Source organism: Rhagoletis pomonella, unplaced genomic scaffold, assembly GCF_013731165.1.
Source record: "Rhagoletis pomonella isolate Grant_MI unplaced genomic scaffold, Rhpom_1.0 Rhpom_scaffold_00005, whole genome shotgun sequence".
NCBI lineage: Eukaryota > Metazoa > Arthropoda > Insecta > Diptera > Tephritidae > Rhagoletis > Rhagoletis pomonella.
In genome coordinates this window covers 44302946-44329096 of record NW_023458559.1, presented here as the reverse complement: position 1 = coordinate 44329096, position 26151 = coordinate 44302946, and the positions used below count along the sequence as shown (strand labels likewise).

Genomic DNA, 26151 nt, shown 5'->3' with positions numbered 1-26151 from the left:
GTAACCGACTTGAATGATAATAATGGTATTAAATAACTTATAGACAAACGATGAGGAAGAAAGTAAACAAGCGGTCGCCAGCATTAAGATTTGAAGCTAGAGTAGCTGAAGTAACTATAATGCGCGCCAGCATCTGTGGCTTTGCTGTCCGCCGATTTCTTCGTCACATTGTCGGCGTCACAATGTTACGTATACGCACTGCGGCACAGAGTAACTTTGCGACATAAGCGATAGCAGTCAAGCAGCATTGAATTACTTGGCAAACAAATCGTTTAAAATAAACACAAGGACCGCTGCGCATACACACGCACACACACATGCATACTCATACACGCGTACACTTAATGCATCATCTCATAAAAGATACTTAAATGTGCAACAGGGAAAATAAGAAGAATTCTGCAATGGGACATTGGGAAAAGGCCAATACGGGGATGTATGGCTCATTGCACCAACTTTTTATTGCATTACTTTCATGCTTTGTATTGCATTCATTCTTTTTTGCTTTGTGTATAGTCGCCGCTTCAATGTGGTTAGCGTAAAAATAGCCATCGAATGCCATAAATGACAATATTCTCAACAGCAGGCAGCGCTTGTGCGTCCTGCTGATAACGGTATTGTATGATAAACTTTATGTGGCACGGAATATGGTTGATGAAGTGAAGAGAGAGATGGCGCAAGAAAGTACAATACAGAAAAAAGGAAAGCGCTTTCTTGGAAAAAGAAATTGTCAATGGTTGCCAATAAATATGTCGGTAGAAACCTTTGTATACTCAAGCTTTTGCTATTGACTTTCATAGGTTCCTAAAAGTAGGCTACGCATGCCGTCCCTTTTGTGGCAGCTATCATTTTAATGCAAATTGAGTGCCAACATATTTGAATTCCTTCTTTTAAGCAACGCAAGCGATGAAAGTACTTAGTTATTTAGTTTGAAACCTTTTTTAGACATTTCTTTGGATACAATATATTCCTTGCATATTTTCAGCCACTAAAAAGCATTTTGGTTCCTTAACTCCTTGTTGGCAATGGCAAGCGCCTGAAAATATGCAGAGTATTTCACTGCAATGATGGCAGAGGCCATATCATGGACAACTTTTATAATAAAATGAAAATAATTTTTGAAAACTATAAGCTTTTTATATTTCAAGCAAGAAAACCAGAATAAAGATTTTTTTTAACAAAAAAGGGCAAAATGTAAGGCAGTTGAGCCTAAAAACTCGAACAAAATTATAAAAAATCACGAAGGTTCCGAATGTTTTTCGAAAACTATCGACAAAATTCCAAAAATCTTGAAAAAATTAAAAAAAATCCCGAAAACATTTCAAACAATCTTAAAGGAAAGCCCGAAAATTTTTTTGAAACTATTCCAAAACCTTCCGAAAGAAATTCAAAAAATCCTGAGAAACTTCTTTTAAGTAAACAAAATTCGAAAGATGCAAAAAATATTTCCCCAAATACTACAGACAATCTCCTAAAAAACATTTTAATTAAAAAATCTTTCGAAAACAAATTTACAAAAACCGTAAGAAAACCTTGAAAAAAATGTACACTTTTATATACAAAAATTTTCTGGAAATTCGCGAAAACGTTCCCAAAAATTTCGACAAAATCCCGAAAACTAAAGTCTCGAAAATATTTGCAAATTCCAGAAGCGCTCTTTTATTTTTCATAAAAAAATTCCCAAAGTCCCGAAAAATTCCCGAAAGTCTCGCGTAAATCCCAAAACTCTTTACTTTAACTAAAGGGTGCCGTAAATTTCCAAAAAGGTCGAGAAAAAATCTCTAAAAATCTCGAAAAACTTTTTATTTTGTTTGAGTAAAAAGCCTGAAAGTTAACGAAAAATATTCCGAGGCAATAAATCTTTTTTTATTTTCTATTCCGATAGAGCAAGAACAATTCCGAAATATATATGTAGAGAAAATCCCAGAAATTTACGTAAATACATAATGCCGAAAGGTCTCGAAACATTTCCTAAAGACTCTCGAAAAAGCGGGATAAAATCTCGAAAAGCTTTAATTTTTAGGAAAAAACTGAAAGTTCCCAATAAGGCGTAGGAAAGGGTTTTGAAAAAAATGACGAAAACTCCAGAAAGCTCAAGAGATCACGAGAAAAGTCGATTTTTTAGTTTTTGGAACAAAAAAATCCTGACTGATTCAAAATAAAAAAAAATCCGAAAAGTCCCAAAAATTTTCTAGAATATCCAACAAACTTATTTTTCAAGCAAACAAACAGGAAATCTCGATAATATTTATATTTATAGGCGATAAATCCTGAGAAATGTATTTGAAAAGAAAAAAGAACCTGAAGAAAAGTTTTTTTTCTGTTTGGGAAAGAAGCTTGAAAGATCATCCAATTCTATTTTTTAGATAAAAGTCCCGTTAGATTAAGAAAACTTTCGAAAAATTCCGAGAAAATCCTAAAAACATATTAGTTTTTAAGTGAATAGTTCCGAAAGCTCACAAAAGGTTCGAAAATCTTGACATCTTTAGGTAAAACATAGGGTGCCGAAAAGGCTCCGAAAATTCCAAAAAAGGCAGAAATATTCAAATAACTTTTTAATTTTTATTCTCAATGGGTTACAAATTTTTCGAAAAAATCCCGGTAAGTCCAGATAAACGCGGTAGCATGCCCCGAAATCTCTCGGGCAATTTATTTCAACAGAGTTAGTAAGCTTTAACCTGCGACTGTTTTTTAGATGAGAAATTTTTCGAAAAGTCTCGAAAGAAAATCCGTAAAATAGCGCATGGTGAAAGACAAAAATTACCGCTTAATTTCTGTTCAAAATATTTAATAAATTTTCGTCTTAAAAGATATGTAAAACAAAATATAGCTGGTTTTGTTGCTAAAAATATTTAAAGTCTGCATTTTTATTTAAAGTCGTGCAGAAATTAAAGCCACCTTTGTAAAAAGATTCCAATATTAAAAAAAAATAGATTAAAATTTTTTCACATGTCTTTTTGTCATGTGAAAATATCTTTTATTTACAGTCTCTGAAAAGCACTTATTTTCTTAATCCTTAAAGTTACTTAACGCAACGTTGCACACGACTTAAGCACATATGTGTACACATGCATATGTACATACACACATGCATCAAATTACTTACTCGTAATACCTCTGCGTTTTAATTTTCACTATTTAGCATGCAACCACTGCCGTACTCACCTACTCACTTTTCGCCATCCAGTGTTTACTATTCACTTTTCCTTTTTTTCTATTATCCAACTTTCATAAACATTTCCTCAGCTGCTCGCTATTTTGCATCAACTTAAAGCTGAACTAACATACCAGCAGCAGCAGCAGCAGCATGCTTTTCGAGGCTTCTACATTTTTGATGTGAATTTTATTTGCGTTTAACAATGCTTTGGCATCTCATCTATGGCCATGTTCGTTGTAATAAAAATGGGTTTTATGGCTTTGTAAGCGATTTCGCGCTTAGTTATTTTTTTTTTATTGCACTCACCAGAGTGTTAAGTTAAATGAAAAACAAATCTGTGCATGCTTTATATGTATTTGTTCATGCAAAGGATGATATCGGGGAGACACAAGTCAAACTGACGGACAGATTTAGTGTTAGTGTAAATTGTTAGCAAGCGTATCAGCTTGTTGAAATAAAAGTGCCACCAATATTCAGTCAGTTGTATTCACAGAGAAGTAGTATTTTGATAAAATCGCCAACGCAAGCATTTGCTTAAGTAAACCGGCAGTTTTAGTATAAATCGATTTGTGCTTCTTCTAATTGTGTATGCGTGTATGCACATCCAGAAACTTGGTGTTGTCTGGTCTTATCCAGTTTTCCGTGTTACTCACTTTTACAAACTGGCTCTTCCATCATTACTGGAGGCATTCTCTGGAAGAAATCAGCAATAAATCTTTTTAAAACATTATGAGTCACTTGGCACTATTAGATTCAGTGGACTCGCATTTCCCAACGAGTGCCGTGCTTGTCAGAGTTTGGTACTAGGACAGTGTTATTATTGGGCCCTATTATGGTTGTCGACGTGGATGTTATTTTTTCGTAAAAAAAACAGCCCTCGCAAGTCCAACGCCAGCTACGCTGACCACAATATTTTTGGGGAGAGGTGTTCCTCGCAAAACGACTGCGGTCTGCGAAATCAAAGTTGGACTGATGAGTGCTCTTTTTTGACGAAAATAAGACCACGACGTCGACAACCATAATAGGGCCGATTAACTTCTGAGTCATCTCTCGTGACTTAAGTACACGCTCTTTCCCTTACAAGAATCCTTTGTTTTGATACTTGCTAATGAGAAAATCGGAGATCAAAACAGGTATAATTCATGGCTTTAAGAAATGGCAATAGCTGTTAGAAGCATAAAATCAGGACCATATCATGTCAGGACCATATCATGTATCCCGAAATGGAGTCGTATCACCGCGAGAATTAAAAACTCTGTGAATATACATTTGTATGTAATTGTCTTAAATAGGCACTAAAATGATACAGGAACCCGAGAGGATGATGGTAAATTTGTTCCTTGTCTCAGTCTCATGTATGTTACATATTATGGACGGGAATTTCGTACGGGTTTTGAAGACTTTGAGACCTCGAAAGAAAACCAAAGTGGCCGAAGTTGCGAATTTAATCCCGTGAAAATGTATGAAAATTGTGAACTGTCTGCAAATTATGTATGTATGTATGTATGTATGTATGTTATTTGATTAACAGCAGCATACATTGAACATTGCAATTAACTTCCATGTAACTATCAATTAAAGTAAGTGTTAGGCAACGAATGATAAATTATTGTTTTCGGCCAACAACGAGCAAGCAATTTAAAGAGATTTATGTCGCCGAGGTTAAAGTTTATGGAAATGGCTTTATAATTCGTTTGTAAATGACAAATGAAATTATGCTTGCTGTGAAAAGTGATGATTCTCAAAAATAACTTAATTTAAAAATTATACGAAAAAAATGAAATCAATTTTAATATAAGCTATATGTAATTTAATATTCTTGACAGGTTAAGGCCAATTTCATTGTAAATTACATGTGTTAACAACCAACGACAAACAAACTTACAAACGTTAAACTTAAAGTTCAGAATATACAAAATGAGTAATCCGAATGCCTGGAGTATTTATTTGGTAGAAACACTTTACAAATGGCATTCTCTTGCTGCAGTGTAACCGGATTAACAGCTAAGCTGCTTTACAGCTTATTGTCACATTGAATTTTTCTTTCTTGCCACACTTTGCATCCACCCATATGTATGTATCTCCATGTAATTGTTGCCTTTGCATCCTGCCACCAGCTCACATCCAGAACACTTTCAAAAAATTAATGTCCTATACTTTACACCAAATCGTTCTTATCGCTTGGCCTTACTCAGCTTTAATACTCGCCAGCTTGTGTGTAAAATGCGATAAAATTGCTTGCTGTACGCATGGTAGAAATGGTGCTGCACCAGCAAATGAAAAATCACTTCACCCGCTGTCATTTATTCAGCGTGCATTGGAAAGGAAAACGGGTACGCGTTTTCACACACTTCCGCCGTTTCAGAATGATGAGTGATTGGTGAAGTGTGTGATTTTGAGTGGCTAAATTAAGGTAACTGAGAGGAAGAAAGGTAGATGTTAATGAATGCAAAAGAGATGACAGGAAATTTATACATATGTGCTATATTTGAAGGAGGCAAGTTCCAAAGTTAAAGGATTATAAAACACACGGTTTTAATTCACAGAATTTTCACAAAAAAGCGAAGTAAAGATTTAAACTAAATACTATCGACTGTTTACTATTATTCTAAAAGTTACTAAAAACTTTCGAAAAGTCTCGAATGCTACATGAAAATTCATGAAACAGCCTTCAAAAATTCCAATAATCCCAGAGGAGTTTCTGAAAGGTACGGTTGTATCCCCAAAAAGTATTCGAGATTTCCGAAAAGTCACAAAAAACAGCACACCCCATTTATTTTTTAACTGCCCATAAAATAAAAATTATCAAATATTTTCCATTCAAAAAGTATCATACTTCGTTTCAGCTTAGAAAGTGTAAGGAAAAACAATCGGTTTTTCTTGATGAAATTAAAAAAAGTTTTTGGCCATAAGGAACTCATATTTTACATGTTTGAAAGAGATGTACTTATTGAGCGCGCGTGTTCCGCGTCCGCAGTAGCCGAGTGGTAAGAGTTACGGGATACAAGCCTGTAGCTGCCAGGTTCGATCCTCGGTTGGAGCGATTGCGAAATTTTTTTTTGTTTTTATTTATTTTATTTGATCTATATATTTAACTTTACTTTATTTTGTTTTCATTTGCTTTATTTTATATCACTTTTTTTATTTTACTATCAGTTAATTTAAATTTTTAGAGTTGAATTTTAATAAAAAGTCAACCACAACTAACTGAAAGCAACGTAAAAAAAATATAGAACTTATAAAAAAAAGAATGAAAAAAAAAAAAAAAAAATGAAAATTTAATTGGCCGTGGGACTCGAACCCACGACCTTGCGGCTCGTTTATCCGCATAACTGCCGTCTGTGAGGTCAAAATTATTATGCGCATATGTATGCCAGATTATATGCATAAGCTTTGCCATCTGTCACAGCTTTTAATAAGAATATTGGCTTGCTAGTATCGGGACTATTTCTGCAGGTTTATTTGCCAAAAGTTCTTCAACGGCTCGGCGCCAGTGAGTCATTCGCAATCGTATGCTGCGAATGCCGCATTATACTAAAACCAGCCTTTCGACATAAGCTACTGTTCCATATGAACATAGAGATGTACATATATATTGGATTTGAAACCACAACCAACTATTTATTAAAAATTAAAATTCTTAACATGAGTTTTATGGTAACTTTAGGGGGCTTAAATATACTTTCAATCGTTTAAAGTTTACAACATACAACTATACGACCTTATTACACCGCTGTGAATACCCCAATTATATGTATATACATAGTTTCGAAACAGCAATTAACATGAGTTATAACAAAAAATTACTATTTATAGTAGAAATTTTAGCGAAGTAATTGCAAGTCTTCTGTAAGGCAATTGAAAAGCAGTAATAGGCAAACATTTTGTTCATTCTGGCCTGAAGGTCTTACCAAAAAGCTCCCTTGTCAAATTACATGGTGAAAAGCTCTTTTGAGAAAAAGAACTTGAGTATGTTCCAAATAGAGGTGCGTGCCATTTTGCTCGCAATGGCCGAATGATCAAAGCTATGGCGTGCCATCCGAGGGATCCGCGGCTCGAACAGTTTTTCTTAATTTAATTTAGTTTTCCTTTAATCCATAGGATTTATGGTTATAAGAAGTATACATATATATTTTTAACTTTAATTTATGTGTTTTTTCTGTTTTCATTGAAATTTTTCGTATTTTTTTTTTAATTTTTAGAATCTCATTTAATTTATTTTTTAATTTAATATGCTTTTAAGTTTTAGATTTTATTGCTTTAGAAGAAAAAAATTGTTTTTGTTTAAAAAAAAAAAATAAAAAATTTCATTTAGTTTTTAGGAACTTTTTTTATTTTTTATTGATTTGGTTATTTTTTTTAAACTTAGTTTTCTTTTAATTCTTAGATTTTATGATTTACAATAAAAATTTTTTGTTTTTTTAATTTTACTTAATTTTTGAGTATTAATTCTATATTACCTTTTCTTTTAACTTTTAGGTTTTATTTGTTTAAAAGGAAATTTTTTTCAATTACATTTCAATTTCAAAAACTTATTTTAAATTATAATTTAATTTGCTGTTAATTAAAAAAAAATTTAGTATAAGTAAATTTTTATGATCTATTTTCGTTTCCTTAATTATTACTTTTTTTCTTTTTCAAATTCACCTATTTTTGATTTTCTAAATTTATTGTTTTCTTTAATAATATTTATTTTTTAGAAACTTATTTATTTGTTTTATCTATTTTAATTTAATTTTCTTTTAATTTTTAGTTTTTATTGTTTTAAAAACAAAAAATTAATATATATATGTTTTTTTTTATTTAACTTTAGCTAAAATACAGAATTACGCTACGTTAGCAGATCTTTCAATTAATCTTTCGAAAGAGAGAAAAGAGCTTTCAAAACAGTTTCCAGAATTTACAACACTTTTATTGAAAGACCTGTGTTGAGTTGAAAGACAGTTGCTAGAATTGCCTTGTCATACACCAAATGTGTGAAAAAATCAAATCAGCAGGTCTGTTGTTGGTACGTGTTCAATACGCCTTGCACGAAATGTTTTTGCTAACACTCAAAACAAAAACAGTAGCCACACGATCACTATGTACCAGCAGCCACGATCGCAGCCACAGGTAAGCAGATTACAATAGCAATACAACACATGCAAGGGTGAATTGCTTGTGCTAGCATTATGCATTATGATGCTCCTTTTTATCCCTCCTTCCTAGCAGCGTATGTATGAGGATCCTTTTGATCCTGCTTTCGTTCGATCATTATCCTGCTAGTGTAATTCTCATATGCCTTTTGCACATTTCAAGAGAAATAGTTTACCTGCGACTCGGTTTAGTTATCGCTTCTCGGCCTTATGGCTAAGATCAAAGTGTAGTATCTGTTCTTATCAGCTTAACATCTGATAGATCCTCCATCGGAGGACAACAAATGTTAAACTGATTTTTGGAAATAGACGGAGTGTTTTAGGAGCTTGCTCCACCTCTGTCACGGGTTGGCCCGGTATTGCAGTACCGCCGGGATTTCGGCCCAAATTAATTAATAAATAAAAACTTAGTTCGGAGAGGTCTAAATATTATTATTAGTTGCTTAGTTATGGATAGGGATTTCAGTGGCAAAAATACGTCGATAATTTTCCTCGCATCGATGCATCCATCAAAACTCACATCGATATTTGTCGATGCATCCGATGTGCATAGAGTTTTCCTCCACTATGGAAATAAAACAAAACCAATTTAAAAAATTTTACAAACTGTTATTTTGATTATAAGAATTCATATTACGGTGCCTCAAACAAGTGTTCACTGTTGTTTTTTTTAATAATTATTCATTACTTTTTTCGAATTAACAGTTTTTATTATTTTTTATAAAAATATTGTTCACGCTTTAACCAAAACCATGCAACAATGTTTCAAACGTTATATAAAATTTAGAAAATTTCAACACCATTTCATCAATGTTTTGAGCTTTTTAATATGAGTGTTTAGAACATTTTTGGGTATGCAGTTTTATGGCTCATAAAATTTTTGTCTAACAAAGTGCAAGTCAGCAGAAGCAAAAATATTAAAAATCAAAGCAATTGAAACTTGCACTTTATTATAAAAAAATTGTATGAGCTATAAAACTGCATCGGGACCAGTGTTGCCATTTTAGCCGTTTTCCGGCTAGATTTAGCCGGTTTTGATAGCATCTAGCCGGAGAAAATTCGATCTAGCCGGCAGCCGATTTGTTAGCCGGTTTGTAAAAAAAAGTTAGCCGTTTTTAGCCGATTTTACTATTTGCCTAATTTTCAGGTGCAAAAAGTAAACAAGTTGTTCGAAAGCAATAATGCAGACCCAATGACGATTTTTAATGAACTCAATGTTTTACTTTCGCATCTATGCTCCCTAGTGGTTATTAGCGCGGACACATTTGATCCTATATGCTCCCCGTTGGAACCATACCTTGCTCCATTTCTTCAGTTTTATCACAGTTTTGAAGAGTATTTAAAAACAAAAGTAAGCACAAACGCTTTTGACCACGAAGCCGAGAAAATAATTCGGGAAAATGGTCGCTATTTTATTATCACTTTAATAAAGGAATTACGCCAACGCCTCCCTACAAATATTGCCACACTAAAAAAAATTGACTTTTTTCGGTTGGAAATGCATTAAGAGTAATTAAACCAAAAGTATTTGTTCAACTACAGCAACAAAAAAACAAATATAATGCCGACGAAATAACATCCATAGAGATGCAATGGCAACGGTTAACGTTACATACCTGGAGTAATTTAGACTCAACTGTAAAATTTTGGGCCGAAGTTTATCAATTTCGAAATGCCCTAGGAGAAAACCCTTTTGCTGACCTTTCCAACCTAGTTTTTAGTTTTCTTGTTTTGCCTATAAGTAATGCAGAAGTAGAGCGAATATTTAGTTCAATGAATATAATAAAAACTAAGCAAAGAAATCCAATGTGCGTTAAAACGTTAAACGCTATTTTATATATAAGATACGGTTTAAAATGTGAAGAAAAATGCTGCCATAATTTTACTGTAGATGAAGATCTCTTAAAATTAATGAATTCATGTGATATATACAACAGTGATTCATTTGATGATGAGGAATATACACTCGATATAAATTAATGGTGTTAACTAGTCTTTCGTTTCTTGCGATTTATTTAAATAAAGCATGTGAATTTTCACTAAAACATTTTAGCCGTTTTTAGCCGCTTTTTTTTGCCAATCTAGCCGGTCGGCCCAAAAAGTTCTGGCAACACTGGTTGCGGTAGCAAACAGCCGGAGAAATTTCGATTTAGCCGGCAGCCGTTTTGCAGAAAAAAATTAGCCGATTTTGCTATTTGCCTTGTTTTCTTAAATTGCAAATATGTATATTTGTTTCCATTTTTGACGACTAAGTAAGCCAAAATCTGTTAGAAATGGTGGAGAAAATTTTCATGTAAGTCAGGGTTGTATGAAATTGGGCCGATTTCGCTTATTTTTATTTTAAACGAATAAGGGATTTTCTTCATAAAATGTTTGTTATAAATGTAATTATCGTCGACAAAAAATCCAACCATGTGCCACAATCATATGTTTTTCGTGATTGCAAATTCTTGCTGGCAAATTTTTTTCCGGCTCGAATTTATAACTTCTCTCCAAGAAATAGTATTTTTACTCGTGATTTATTTAAAGAAAACATGTGAAATTTTGTTGAAACATGTTAGCCGTTTTTAGCCGGTTTTATTTGGCGATTTAGCCGGTTCGTCCAAAAAGTTCTGGCAACACTGATCGGGACTATTTATACATCCGAGTGGAAAATTTTCGATGCACCGAAGCGAACCATCGATATTTTCGATGCATCGATGATTCTTCGACATTCCTAGTTATGGAAAAAAAGCCTTACAAATATCGCTACAGTAATATGAGGATAATTTGAAAACGAAACTGTTTTTGGTTCTGATTTTCATAAAAATTTTCAGAAATAGATTTTAAAACAGCAAAATTTTAAATTTGAAAAATGTTTGTGCTTTATTTACTAGATATTTATTCTTATAAATAAGAATTTTCGCGCAGTCATTAAGGAATCTGTGGAATTTTCTACGTTTTTTCGCCTGTTTTACCCCATAGCCTTTTAATAGAGACATATTCTTCTTGTTTCCATAAGTCATATTTTTTTGTGTACGAACATTTTTAACACAAACATAAGTTATATCAAAAATTACAAATTATAAATTAATAAGCTCTTGACGAACGTGCAGGATATGTTTGAGGTTTACACGTGTGTTTGTGTGTTTAATATTTTCTTGCTTTTTTTCTATTCCATTTTATATTGCTCCTCTTTATTCGCCATAAAATTTGGCACACCTATCGACACCAGCATCAAAGTTAGGCAAAAGTGAAATATAAAACAAAATTGTATTGCTCGAATAGCCTGGGCACGTGTACGTTGAGCTAATGCCGCAATAATGGAACAATAATAGGCAGCAGTTGGGCACATCTGTGGTAGGCAAATATTTCCAATGCAAAGCTTTATTGGCTTTCGGTGGAAAAATAGCTCTGAAGTTCAATAAACCAATAAATTTGTATGAAAAAAGTACTTAAAAATATTAATTGCTTTCTACAGAAATAAATATTTTTATTACGTCTTTAAAAAGTAAACTATTCACTGAATTCAATAAAAAAATAGATAAGTCATAAAAAGTTTATAAAATTTGGCAATTTGGGCGCACCTTTGAATGAAATGTAATTTTTCGAATTCACGTAATTGAATGCATTTTTTAGATTTTAAGTTTTTTCTTTTCATTATTTGTATATACATATGTACTTTTTCAAAATTTTGAGATGGTTAATGTTCAGCTATAAAATAATTTCCTTATTTTGTTGGTAAATCTAAAGTTTGCTAATTAAAATATGAATTGAATGTGCCTCAATCAATCATTGGGCAAGTGAAACTAAAACCTTATCAGCCCTACTGAAAACCCCGTTAAAGCTGGCTTTCATCTTGATCTACACCTGCTTTTCGATGCTTTTCTTTTACTCTCTTACTTCAACAATAACGTATACAGACAACAACAAAAGATATGCTAAATTAAATTGTGCTTGACATGGATAGCGGAAAGCTATAACAGCAACTATGTACTATGTATACTAGGGTGATCCAAAATTGCCGGAATCTCAATGTTCTCACCTCATGGGATTGTTCTATACCGACGGAATACGTACCCTTGTTTTTTGATTATTTTAAATTCAGAAAATATTAAGAGAGCGCTCAAAGCGTTCAAAATTTTCCGTGTATGTATTTTATAGGAAAAAAAAAAATTTCGTAGGAACGGTATAGAATTCTTGAAAATCAATATTTTTCTATCGGGAAACTTTGTTTCTCTTTAGGAGACTCCCAATAATAATACTCAATTTTTTATTTAACCATTTTTAAGGTCCCCAAAAACTCAAGAAAAATTCAGTATTTCGATATACTAGGGGATGAGAGCATTAAAATTGATACTTTACTTTTTCGACATGAATTTTTGGACCACCCTAGTGTTTACGCGCCTTAACATTGCATGCAGCGGAACTATGTATGTATGTATGTATGTACTAATAACACCAGCGGAAGATGCAAGGAGTGGAGAAATAGCGAAAGGAAAGCAATACATCGCAGTTTCCATTACACATCTTTTAGAAGGATATCGTATACATGTTTTGTTGTTAATTCAAGAGCTTAAGTGTAAGTAAATACATAGTGTAAAAGTGGACGAACATTTACGTAGATATACCAGTTATTTGCTATCGCATGCAAATAAGCAATGTTGCTAATGAGAGGCAGATTTGGGCAGAGGATGACAGAATCGCGACGTGACTATAGCGCCGGAAGAATGTACATAGTAAGTTATCTGTGTTGAAGTTTTAAGTATATTGACTAAACTGGTTTAGTTGTAGGATATGGGAGAACCGTTTCCCTCTTCTAGTCTCAACAGCAGAGATTTTACTCATAATTTAAGTTAGTTTCATCTAAATATAGTTCTTCTTTCTTTCAGCAACAAAGCGGGCGTTTGTTTTCTCTATCAAACTCATACCACTGCGTGTTTCAGATCATCCAAACTGATGTACTATGCCCAATATACAAAAAAAAAACAGCGACCTGACCAATTACTATAAATTCCCGCTTCTAAATACCCCAACAACGAATTGGGCCTTATAAGATGATTCCACCTCTTTCATAATTTAAAAGCTGCTTTGTTCGGAATAGAGAAATTGTATTTCAAGCCGTTCGTTACTAAAATAGGTATCATACAGGCACGCTCCACGATGTAGAAAATGAAGGTGGCGCCATTAGCGGACCGCCCGCTAGTTCTCTTTGTCTATTTGACAGCATCCAGCCATTCGCAGACGTCACACAATACTTTTGTTTACCTGCACTGCTGCCAACTTGGTGCTTCGCGAAAATTTTTGAGTTCGGTGCTTGTTGCGGGTTTGGTGCTTTTCTTTGTAGTTTGAAGACAATAAATTTGTAATTCTTAAAAAAATTTTTGCAAAATGTATAGTAATCGTAAGTGTTGTAAGCAGCTTTACCAAAATGGAAACCAAATCATGGCATAATGACATTCATAAGCGAGAGAATATGTTTGCCAAAAAATAGTTGCGTTCCCCAACTTTTCTGGGTTAAAACCTGTGAAACTGTCAAAAGGCAAAAGAAGCCAGAGAATGGGAACCCTTTCCGGTAAATTCCTGTAAATTCTTGCAACTTCTTGCGAGTTAAGGAAGACAACTAATATGCACCTTCAATCCCGCCAGAACATTGAGTTTTATTAATTTGAATCGACATCCTTACAGTCAAATTTTTTATGCATATAAAGTCTATTAAATACACCAATAAAAATTTGGTGCCTTTTCAAATTCAAAACTTGGCAACACTGCCTGTTGCTCGATTCTTCCTCTTCTTCTTGTTGAACTCGTTTTTGCTCTCCCATTCTGGTATTTGTTGGCGTCACGCCCGGTTGCTCTAAGCTTGATTGGCGCAATCTTGTATTCTATCCAGGGCTGCCCACCTGGCTCAAACCGTGCCATTTTTGGCCCTATTTTACATCAAATGGCACTTAATTTTTCAATTTGGCACTTTTGAAAAATAATAATATTTCAATACATTTTTGTGAAATCCTTTGCGTGTACTTCTGTTTCTCTACTAAAATTTTGTAATTTCTAAAGGTAATTCAACTGGTTTATCTTATTTTGGCATTGCACTAAATATGGCACCTCATAGCCAAGGATAGCTGGCAGCCCTGATTCTATCAATCTTGGGTACGCCCTATTTCTCAACCTGATGCGAAGCGGACGAAGAGAGCTGCACATCCATAAATATCGCTCAGGAATCATTCTTTTTAAGAGCGTATGGTTTATCCAAAGAGTAGAGGACTTTGTTTGGGAACTAGTATTCACATTTTGAAATCATACTGATCGTAACTATTGCCAGCTAGATTCCTTCAATAAAACCAGGTCCTAACTATGATAACCACTGAGACGGCTCTTGAGTTATTAACGCCTACAGAGCTTTACAACAATTTAGGCATAGTGCAAGCTTAGTCATTTCATAAAAATGGACACAAATGATCCAGCATTAAAATTGTTAAATACGATTTCGCTGGTGGTAAAATGGGAAGTGCGCTTCTGCGATGGAAAGACCGGAAGTAGAATGATGCGACACCACTTGGCGTTTCTAATTGGCGTCAACTGATCGAAAAAAAACAATACTGGCGTGCTTTATTAGACTCAGGCAAAATTTGCTAAAAATGTATACCATTTATTTAAGCGCTGTTTATGAAGATCGTTTAAAAATCTGCGTAAATGGGGATCCCAGATAGAGGTAATTTCATTCATTCTCTACGGCGGCGGCATCTTCAGAAAAATCGCTCAGTGTAATTCCATAGTGCCATATGATTATGGAGGTAAGAACTTTTACTGGCTGGCTTTTAATTCAACTTTGATTCGGTTAAGCTGGCCTCTCTTTATTTTCAGCAGTGTTGTCATACGAACAAAGTTGGCCATCAGAGCAGCACTCTGCAGTAAACCGCTTAGGGTACCAAAGGCGGCATTTATTAAGGGAAGAAAAAGCTATTTTTGTACATGAAACTGCGCTGTTTTCTAGTGGAGGGTTACGCCACGAAAATTTTCTTAAAAAGGGGAGAGCAAAAATTCGGACAAGATACCATTTCTTCTGGCGGCTATTGATTATTATTATTATTATTTTTTATTTCCGATTTCTAAAGTAGATAAAAATCATATTTTTCGACAAATTTTAGCAAAAAATTTTTAGATACTTATGTATTTAGCTGCCTTCAGAAATCGTAACCAGTTTTAACTCGACTGGTATCTTAATTTCCATTTTAATTAACTTTCGAATGAAATCAATGATTCACACGCATTGCTGCTTATTGCTATTGTAAATGTGATTACTGAAGTTTGTTTTTGTATTATTAATGGTGATTAATGGAGTATGCCGATAATTGCGCCAGCAAATAAAAATGCAATCAAGTGGCAATAATTAAATGCAGTAAATTCAATAAACGCTGATAAAATTATTCTATTCTTTGGTTCTTTTTCGAGGCATACTTTTTATCAAATATACATATAGTGCTTACCAATACTTGTACTATTAATTTTTGCATTATTTAAATATATCTAATAATTTTATATAAAAATAATTTCAATTTTATAATAAAAACAATATAACTAAATCTAAGTTTCAAACTTTGTACAAAAATTTCAAAAAATAAATCATAATTAAAAATTTTTTTGGGTACGCAGTTTTTAGCATAAAGTGCAAGTTTGAAGTGGCTACAGATTACCGTTGATTGTTGACGGTGTTATGCATTTTCTTCGATATAAAAAAAAAAATTGTCGAACATACTTGTATGGAAGAAAATGAGTGACACCGTCAACAAAAAAATAGTAATTTAAAAATGGCACTTTATGATATGAGAATTCAATGGGCAATAAAACTGCAAATCCAAAAAATTGTCAAATTTCTTTTATTTTTGTATTAAGGTTGAAATTGAGATTTGTGTGGGTTTTGTTATAGAATGAACTATATTAAAAAAATTAAGTAAAATTAACCCCCGAAAATTATCTAGAAATTTTGAAAAAAATGATTAAAAACCTTTAAATTTTGATGAAACTTTGTTGACTTTTTTTTAATTTTGCGCAAAGTTTGTTAGTTACATTGAACTATATTTCCATAAGAAATTAATTAAAATTGAATACTAAAAAAATAGTCAAAACTTGTTAATGTGCAGGTGTCTTATAGTCATGATAAGCACTATATAACTGTGAACGGTAACACAACAAGATGTATATTTGTCTATAGATTAAGTTGAATTCAATATAAAATGCATTGAGTGCAAGCGATACATTTCAATTGGTTTCGGTAATCTATTTACATAGAATTCGCTTGGAAACTCAACTTGTTTACAAAGCGCTAATCCATTGGCATTTGCAATTTTCAATGCTGTCTATTTAACTGCTTTTAAATTATGCAAAAAATTCAATTCGTTTGCCATGCACACTGCCCATTGTGCCAAATCAACACATAGATATGTCATTCAAAGTTAAAAGCAGAAGCAAAAACAAGAATAAAAACAAAAATAAAAGTTACAAAAAAAAGTAAAATAAAAATTAAAACAGAAATACAATCATTGGAATATGTTAAATTTGTTAACTAAAACTTAATCGTATTAAAATTGAGCCAAACATTTCGAGGAATTTCGAGCCATCCACTGCTGCATGCATACGTACATATGTATATACATACATACATACAAATATACAAATTAAATAAGTCAATGAAGTGCCGCACGCACGCCTGTATTAAAATGCAATGCTGCGCTTTGACTGATTAATTTGACAAATTACCGCCAACACCAAAAGGCTTTTACCGTCATTTGTATGTATGTATGCAAGTGCTTCACTCTATGTTTATTTGATAACGTCCGCATGCGCATCTCGATGTGCCAATACGCTGTTGCCGCGCTTACTATCACTGCCAGCCTTTAACTATTTGCGACATTGCACGTATTTATTCCACAAGCCAAGACAATAAATTGCAATTTGTGTCATTTGCATGGTTTTAGTTTTTGCAAAGTACATGGAAGTAGATAAAAATGTTCAATCAAAACAAAAAAGAGAGTTTGAAAGTTAAAGTTCCGATTTAAAAAATTTTGTGTGGATTCCAATCGCGACTGAAATGAAATTTTTTCCTACTACCCGTATAGCTCGACATATAATATATATGAGCATATTTCGGCATAGTAATGAAATCTTAATCTTAAACTTAATATCAATTGAAATCTGAATCTGAATCTCAATTTTAAACCTAAGCTTAATTTTAATCTTAATCCTTATTTTAATCTGAATCTTAATCCTAATCTCAATCTTAATCTTATCTCAATCTAAATCTTTATCTTAATCTCAATCTTTATCTTAATCTCAACCTTAATCTTAATCTTAATCTTATTCTTGATCTTAATATTATTCTTAACCTTAATCTTAATCTCAATCTTAATTTTAATCCCTATCTTAATCTTATCCTCAACCTCAATCTAAATCAATCGAAATCTTAATCTTAATGCAAATCTTAAACTTAATTTCAATCTTAACCTTTATTTCAATCCCAATATCAGTCTTGGCCTCAATTGGAATCTTAATCGAAATCGTAACCTTAATGCAAATTTTATAGCTCATTTCTACCAAACGCTTAACTGCAGTTATGAGCTCAGATAAGTTACAATAATTTTAACGAGAGGTGATCGGCAAAGTTTATTTCTTATGCTGAATTTCCACTAGGCATTAAATGGCAAAAATGACAAATGACAAAGTTAGGCATTAAAAAATTATCGTGTCATTACATAAAAAAAAAATAAACATTAAGTTCATTTCCACATGACATTTTTTTAAATGGCATACATTTTTTGTCATTTCTATGCCTAGTGGAAATTCGGCATTAATTTTTTCTTTTTTTCTTTTCGTTTTCTTGTACTTTATACCCGTATAAGCAACTACCTCTTCCAGTTGTAATTTACTTTTTCCAATAGGCATAAACTGCAGTTAAGGCTTGATGGAAATGAACTATTATTAGTCGTAATATTAAACTCAATATTAATCTTAATTGTGCCCCACCATTCCCGCCATCAACTCCCTTCTTCTGACGCCTACAAATGCAGCGCAGGAATCAAGTGCAGCACCAACCCACCTGATTGCCTTAGAAAGCTAACATTTCTGTGTAAGGTATTTAGGTGCTTTTTCTGCTGTATGATGATCGTGTCCTACACTGAACGAACGATGTAGTCTTGTCCTTTTGGGAGTATCGCGGTGGCTGTGGTTTAATACCTAAATGCGGGTAGAACTCGCAAGGGTTCAATGTGGAGTTGCATTTTCAACCGGGTGCGGGGACTCAAAGAAGGGCAGAGATTTTGGGTGGGTTTTGGGTTTACCAAGGTGGTGTGTCCGCACCACACTGCCTTTGGAACTGAAATGCTTGCATTTCACGGCAATGATTAAGGCATGAATTAATCCGTTACGCTTTTGAGCTTCGTGGAGCTCGGACTGCATTTATTGCGGTAGGTTCCCACAACACTTTTTTTTTGATCATGTCTACTTAGGAAATCGTTTAGTATTACTCTTCGCCTTTAAAATACATTTCCGCTTGTTGCGATTCGATTTTTCTTTCTCCAGATATACCAGTTTTAATGTGCAGTACTTCAGTATTACTTCCCAAGCATGAGTCATCCTAACATGTGAAGAGGCTATTCAATCGTTATGAGCGAAAAAGTTTTTTGTATTAATTTATTTAAATATTGTCTCTTTTTTACTTTTATTAAATACAAACGGTTATGAAAAAAGTATCTTTTGATTCAGTTTAGTGCTTTTAGTGTGGTAAATCGCTTTTTTTCAAGTTTTGGTGCGTTTTGAAACTGAAAAGTTGGCAACACTGGGTGAATTGATTGGTGATCGTGTTATTTCATTTCGGTAGAGTAATGCTTGTGCGGTATTCCGATAAGCCGCAATAGTCTGACCACCTTGAATGAAGCATAAATAATCTAGACTATCGCTACAAATCTGCCACAATTATGCGGCAGAGCCATGGGAACGCTCGTGTCATAATGTCTTAATATAGGATGCAAGGTACATGACCGTTGATCATCTTTCTAATGAAGATGTAGAGTTAATCATTACAAATTCGTTAAACACTTTCGGTGTGAACCTCTTGTGATTTGAATGAGGCGTTGAAGCATTCCAGGGAGCTACTTTTTGCACAGGCTGACGGAACACTGCGAAAGATCCGGTTGTGTTAATAAAAAAAAAAAACAGAAATCAGCAGATCGCTACCTATTAAGGCTCGAGAAACAATACATATGCTTTCAAACCAACTCTAGACAATAACTAGTACGTTTATATATCCGTATGCATAAATATTAGAAGCTTCCGTGAATTACAGTCAAATTAACTGATATTAAGCAACAGTGGACGTTTAGATTACTATTCCATAACCCAAACATTTAGTAAATAACTGCTGTGGGTACTCCATTAAAATGAGAAACAGTAAAACTTTCCTGTAGAAACTGATTATATTCAAGTATTTTTTTCTAATTAGTAACGCATTTCATTTATAATTGAAGTTATTTGTATGAAATACATACCGATTCGATTTGGTTTCCAGGATCTTGCATGATTGAATGCAGAGGCGAAAAGCAACACTGTTTCGATATATAAATTAGAGAAACTATTTATCACAATAGGTTTGCATGTATCCACATAGCATGTACTACATATGTAAATATGTGTGGACTGTGGCTTATTTTCATGCAAACGTGCTTCAAAGCGCATACACACATATCCATACATATTCGTATTTATGCATCTGTAAGTACTCCCCTTGCATTGCCACTTTCCTACATTTTCAACACATTTCCTTTCACTTATCGTTATTCAAAATATGTACTACGAGTAAAGTTTCACCCCTGCGGCACATCTTTAACGTCAATTACCGAGACAAACACTTTTTGGAGCAGCAGCCACAACAAATTTTTATTTTCCCACAGAAACACTTTCACGCATAGAAAGTAGTAAGAAGTGTAGAACCAAAAGTATAGCCATTTCATAATAGGACTAGTTATCGACTAGTGTTAAACGGATGCAAGGAAGGACTTGTCGACGCCGTAGGTAAGAGATCGAGTAGAAAAACATGTTCTTAGTTTGTAATTCGTTTGCCTTCAGGCAAGCGGTGGCAATTTATTCCACCGTCTTAGTTGATAGATGAAAATGGTGCCACTAATAGACCCACTGCTGGTGATGCTGCCGGTGGTAATTATTTTTTCTTTATACATATTCAACAATCGTTAACTCGGCCGAAAAAAAGGCGACTGCACAGCAAAAGAACGACACCAGCGAGATTAAAAAACGACGTCTTAACCGTCACGCGCAGAACTTGAATTTGGTTCTTTCAGGATATCACATTTTTGCCCCAAAATTGGCAATTCTTCAACTCCAATGGCAATCTCATGTTAAAGTTGCCGGAATCAAGACCGAGTATATTTATGTTTTTGGTTGTTCAAGAATACAGCCGAATACAAAATTCAAGGAACACTTTTAACGTGCCTACTCAGAAATAGAAACCAATTTGAAAAATTGAAAATTTCGATTAAAATTTCTTGATTATTTAAAAATCTTTTTCAACGATCCTAGATTTATTAGCCCTGAACCAGCATCTTTATTTAGCATATATTTTTCGATCTTTTGTGAACTCAGCGCATAAATATTCAGTTGCAACATCACACATTTGTAGAATATTATTCCATAACTTTGTACTTTGTGATCGGGATTTTTACCCCGTAAAATTTGCTACAAACATTCCTAGGCAGGGAAAATATCCGACTACTTTTGAAGCACATGTGGTATTCAACGGATTATTTTCAGACTCGGATTTCAGCCAAGCACAATGTAGTGAATAGCATTCGGAACGAGCTGGATTGCAAAGACCGTTTCAAGACTTGGAGAAGGTCTTCTGGCAAGGTTCACAGATTGAGTGGAAGTCAAGAGTGGATACTTAAATCAGCTGAAGTAATATGCACAGATGCAGATTATCGTCGTCGGACACGCCATCGCTAGATGAGCGGAGCATACATAGAACTTCATATGGGACTACTGGCTGTTAAATTCGGTGACACGGTTTCTGTAAAAGTTGTAAAGGCAACAAAGAGGTAGAATACGTTAAGTACTTCCTGTATGAATGGCTCGCACTAAGCAGAAAGCGCTTCAGATTTATGAGGAACCATTTCTACGAGGTCCTGAACTTATTCTGAGTATGAAAAACGATAAGCTTACAATTGCTGGTAAAATGCGGTCATTCAGTTTCATATCAATTGACTTGATTTTTTCGCCCAAGGGCTACTTACAGGTGGCCGCCGCAGCTGATTTGAAACCAGGTCCTGCTCTGAGCATTGCAGAAATAAAAATTCGAATAGCTGTAGAGCGTTAGCCGCCAATGACAAATCTTCAAGTATATTTCTGGCTTGAAAAAGCTTTTTATTCTTCCATTTGAAGCAAGGATATGTGCCGATATGGACTAGTCCCGAAGCAGTAAGTATGATTTTCTGCAAATACATATATGTAGGTACAAGTATAAGTAAGCTCTTCACCATCACCGCATTATTTATGTGACCGCAGATTCATTTGGTGTAACCTAACACCATTCACAGTGAAACAACAACGAGGAGATGGCAAAGGAAATGACTACATTGGTTGGTATGTATGGCGGAAAGCCTCCCCCCCACAATCCCCACGTGAATGCATTCCCCTGGTGCTAAACCACCAAATGTGCACAAAAACAAAATTGAATAAAATGAAAAGCATAGAACACACACGCAAACACACAAAAGCCAAAAACCCATTATTGACGTTTAGTGATGCGCAAAGCTACAAGTCACAGCACTTCTCCTCCAGCCACCTCACTTCATCACTCCTCCCACCACACCCATTTGTGTACAAAATTCTCGCGCTATTGATTTTAATAGTCAATGATTGTATGTGGAATCTGTTCTATTTGTTCTATTTTGAGGGTTAAAGCCAGACAAATGGATATTCAATAACAGTTCGTAACAAAGAAATGCAAACAAGAGAAGTAAAGGTTATTAATATTGTATTAAAACAATAACGAATTTGTGTGGTGTGAGGCGGTGGTCGAAAAGGGGGAAAACTGCGATAAAACTTGTAGCTGAGTTCAAGAAACTTACTATCAAATATTTGCTGGTAAGTATGAACAATTTCTTATTTACATACTAAACACTACATATGTAAGTATGTACATGCACATCTATGCACATAAATACTTAAGTAAGTGTATGTAAAAATGTTCTTTAATATTTGTTTTGGTTTGTGTTGGTGCAAAATTTGTGATTTAGAAATGTTTTCGCGTTCTTCCTGAATTGATAGAATTAAGAAAAAAAAAAATCGTAAATATATTTTATGCAAATTCGTTGCGTTGCACTATGGGTAATTTGACCTATTTTTGTGGCAAAAATTTATTATGACCAAACCAGTAGATTATTAAAAAAACATAATTCTGTACCGATTGGTATATAATTTCTCAAAGTTTTGCGAAAAAACTGTTAACCCTCGACGACCGATAGGTCTAAAGGGGCCACTTTTAATTTGTGGTTTTATTGGGAAAGTTTGAATGCAGTTTTTTTAATAAATATTTGGATTAAAAAAAATACCAAAAAAAGTATGTATATAGTGCTATTTTTGAAAATTATTGGCTGAATATATTAATTTCAATTGAACAACTGAATGGTCTGAATTTTCTAATTTGTCTGCAGCAGAATCTTCTAATTTGTTTCCTCTCATTATTGAGTTCTTCCCTCCAAATGGTAAATAGATCACTACTGGCAGTATCAAGAATACAGAAACGCCATTTTTAAGAAATCGAAAAAAAAATCGCAATATGAAATTGACGTACTAAACTCAAAACACCTCATTTTACATGTTTTTCATACTCTAACACGGCCAAATACGGCCGACATTTTAAAAGGTTTTTCAAATTTAATTTTTAAGAAAAAAAAAATACTTAAAGGTTGTGTCAAATCGCGCAACAGTTGGAATCGACCATTCTTAATTTAGATGAATTTTAGACAAAACTTTTCTTTTATCATTTAACGAAGTTCTGCCAAAGAAAAAAATATCGAATTGCCAAATATTCAAAATTTTCCGGATTTTGCAATTTTATTTTTTAATATTTGAAAAAACAATTTTTTGTTACAAAACTGGTAATGGTCTCGTTTTAAAGGCGATATTTAGGGATGTAAAGAAAAAAATATATAAACAACTAGAGAAATCAAAAAGTAAAATTACAGAATTTTGAAATTAAAAAAAAAATGGTAAAAGCAAAAGATTACAAAAATGTTTGGCTCATTTTTTATAAAATACCTCCAACTGATCTAAAAAGATCCTGAAATTTTCAGTCGGTTTTAAGATATAAATTTTTAAATATAATAGTTTTTGAGATATTAAAAAAATGAACTTAATAAAATAAAAATTCTGAAAATTGTAAAAGTTAGAATTTTGGATAATTTTCCAAAATTTTTTAATTTTCTTTCTTTTTGCATTGTGTAATAAAAGAAAAGTTCTGTACAAAATTCATCGAAATCAAAACTACTCGATTTGACCTGGATTGACCATACGTATTTTTCTCTGAAAAAAGAATTTAAAAAAAAAAACATCAAATATTGATCGTAAAAATGCTTGCTTTTACCTTTATTTTCTAAATTTTTGTTAATTTTTTAGATACTTATTAACTTAAGCGGCCGCTATGGCTGAGTGGCTAGGGGTGCGTACTAACACTTAGTAGGAACTGGGTTCGATCCCTGGTCCGGGTAACATTTAAATTAGAAAAAGTTGTTTCTAACAGCGGTCGCTCCTAGACAGGCCGCCAAGTGTAAGTATTTCTGACATGAAGAGCTTCTCATAAAATCCATTATTATTATTAAACTTATTACACTGTGCGACAAAAACTAACCAAAAATCGAATCCCACGAAACAACCAATATACTTACGAAACTATGGGCTAACTATAGTAAAACTACGTTATTAGGTTTTCTCTCTTGCGTTAGATTTTTTTTTTAACGGGCTTTGCAGTTTCAAAGGTATGATTAATTCCAACAATTTTTTAAAAAACTAAAATAAAAGAGAAATTTATCTAGAATAAAAAAATTAAAAATTTTGGTTCGCAAGAACGATTAGGCATTGAAAATGTCCTTTTAATAATTATAATTTTTTAATCTAATAAACTCGCCATTCTAAAGATATAGTCATAGAAAGAAAAGGTAAATAAGTGCTAAATCTAGTCGATAGTTTTGGAGTTGATATTTCGAATGGAAGAACTACTGGTGATATGGTTGGTGAGTTTACATTTTGCGGCTCTGTTGGCAGCTCAGTGACTGACTATGCTATTTGTTCATACCATGTACTTTTACTAGTACAAAATTTTTACATCGACAACAAGGAGTTCTCTGATCACATGCCATTTCTTATGGGGCTTAGAGTGCCGTTGCGTATGAACGACCCCGCAGAATACACCACACGAATTTTTTAAATATGCTCCGCAAAGTTTCCTAAATGAGGTTCTCTATTTACTTAATTTTTTTTTTCTTAAATAACAGATTCCTCCATTGTTCCGCTCTTCTGTAATAATCACCCTGTTTAAAAGGGGTGACCCTTGTCTCCCGTCTAATTTTAGGGGGCTATCTCTACTGAATACGTTGTATAAGATATTCACTGGCATCTTCTAATTCTAACAGAATGTCAAGCAGGTTTTCGTACTATTCAACCATTGACAATATATTTAATCTGAAAGTATTTGCTGGTTTTGCGTTCGCGTACTTTTGCAAACATTTTTCTCGTTTAGAGAGAATAGATAAAAATTCATTTGAAGTTTGCTGTTGAGAATTTTCTGCTAGAAGAATACGCCGATACACCTTATGTTCTATGGTGCACAGGTGTGGCGTGGGGAAAGTCATGAACAGGTAGAAAAACTTTTGCGTTTCTTTATAAAGATGCTTATATTCTTGCCAGCGAACACACCAAATTATATATTGCATTTAGGAACGAGTATAGTTCCCCAGTACTTCCACACAATGCGTGTCGATATGTTATTTACATATAACACGTTGCCTTAGTTTACCTACAGTATACTACCGCGTGTCCTTGCCGACGAGTTCATGTGACAAGAGGTATCTTGGCTCAGAAATTGGAAGCGCCTATCACTCAGCGTTGGCTTGGAACCCCTAACGGAGTTTTCTCCTACTTTCCTTAAAGTTTTTACTCCTTTGTTGCTTAGTAAACTTTTCGAAAAAGAGTTCAAACTTTATGTTGTGCGCGCCCAAAGTTCTAGCATACATGACCTTTACCCTCATTTAACACCCGTAAGAGTTACTACGCATACTATTAGCTTAATTTTCCGCGCGAGAGGTGGTCGGCTTAACCTTAATGCGAGATCATTTAAAAACGTACCCTCTCTTATATGTCCAGTTTGCAACCTAGGCGATGCAGAAAGTATTTATCACTTTATCGGTGGCTGCCCAGCCTACAACGCGTCTCGTTTGCATAGCTTCGGTGAAAAAGTTTTGGACCTGGCAAGAGTGATAAACATTTTAAATGGTGGTGATTGCGAAGCGTTATTCAAATACATACATATTTGCAAAACAGCATTAAATATAGGGATCACATTATTAATGAATTTACGTAAGCAGTTTATGTTAACTTTGCTAGTTCTAGTGTGACACTCAACAATCTTTGTTGCTGCCACAATTTTTAATTTATTTTTAAATTTCATAATATATATATAATACTACAAATGTATGAATTTGAATTGCTAAAAATAAATATACTACTACTACTAATAAACGAAACTAAGGACGAAATTCGAGGATGTGGTCGAGTGTAGTTTAATCCTTAACCCATAAATTTTTCAAAAATAATTAT

General features: G+C 33.6%; 2 protein-coding genes and 1 non-coding gene across 5 annotated transcripts in view; 2 read left to right on the top strand and 1 right to left on the bottom strand.

The window, feature by feature from the left end:
• Nucleotides 1–26151, top strand: part of LOC118739040 (nuclear hormone receptor FTZ-F1) — a 628268-nt gene that overhangs the window by 500610 nt on the left and 101507 nt on the right. The window lies entirely within an intron of this gene.
• Nucleotides 1–26151, bottom strand: part of LOC118739049 (speract receptor-like) — a 52443-nt gene that overhangs the window by 12945 nt on the left and 13347 nt on the right. The gene's annotated exons all lie outside the window — the stretch shown is intronic.
• LOC118740263 lies at nucleotides 8487–8684 on the top strand. Its single transcript, XR_004993110.1, has one exon. It is a non-coding gene; the product is annotated as a U2 spliceosomal RNA (small nuclear RNA).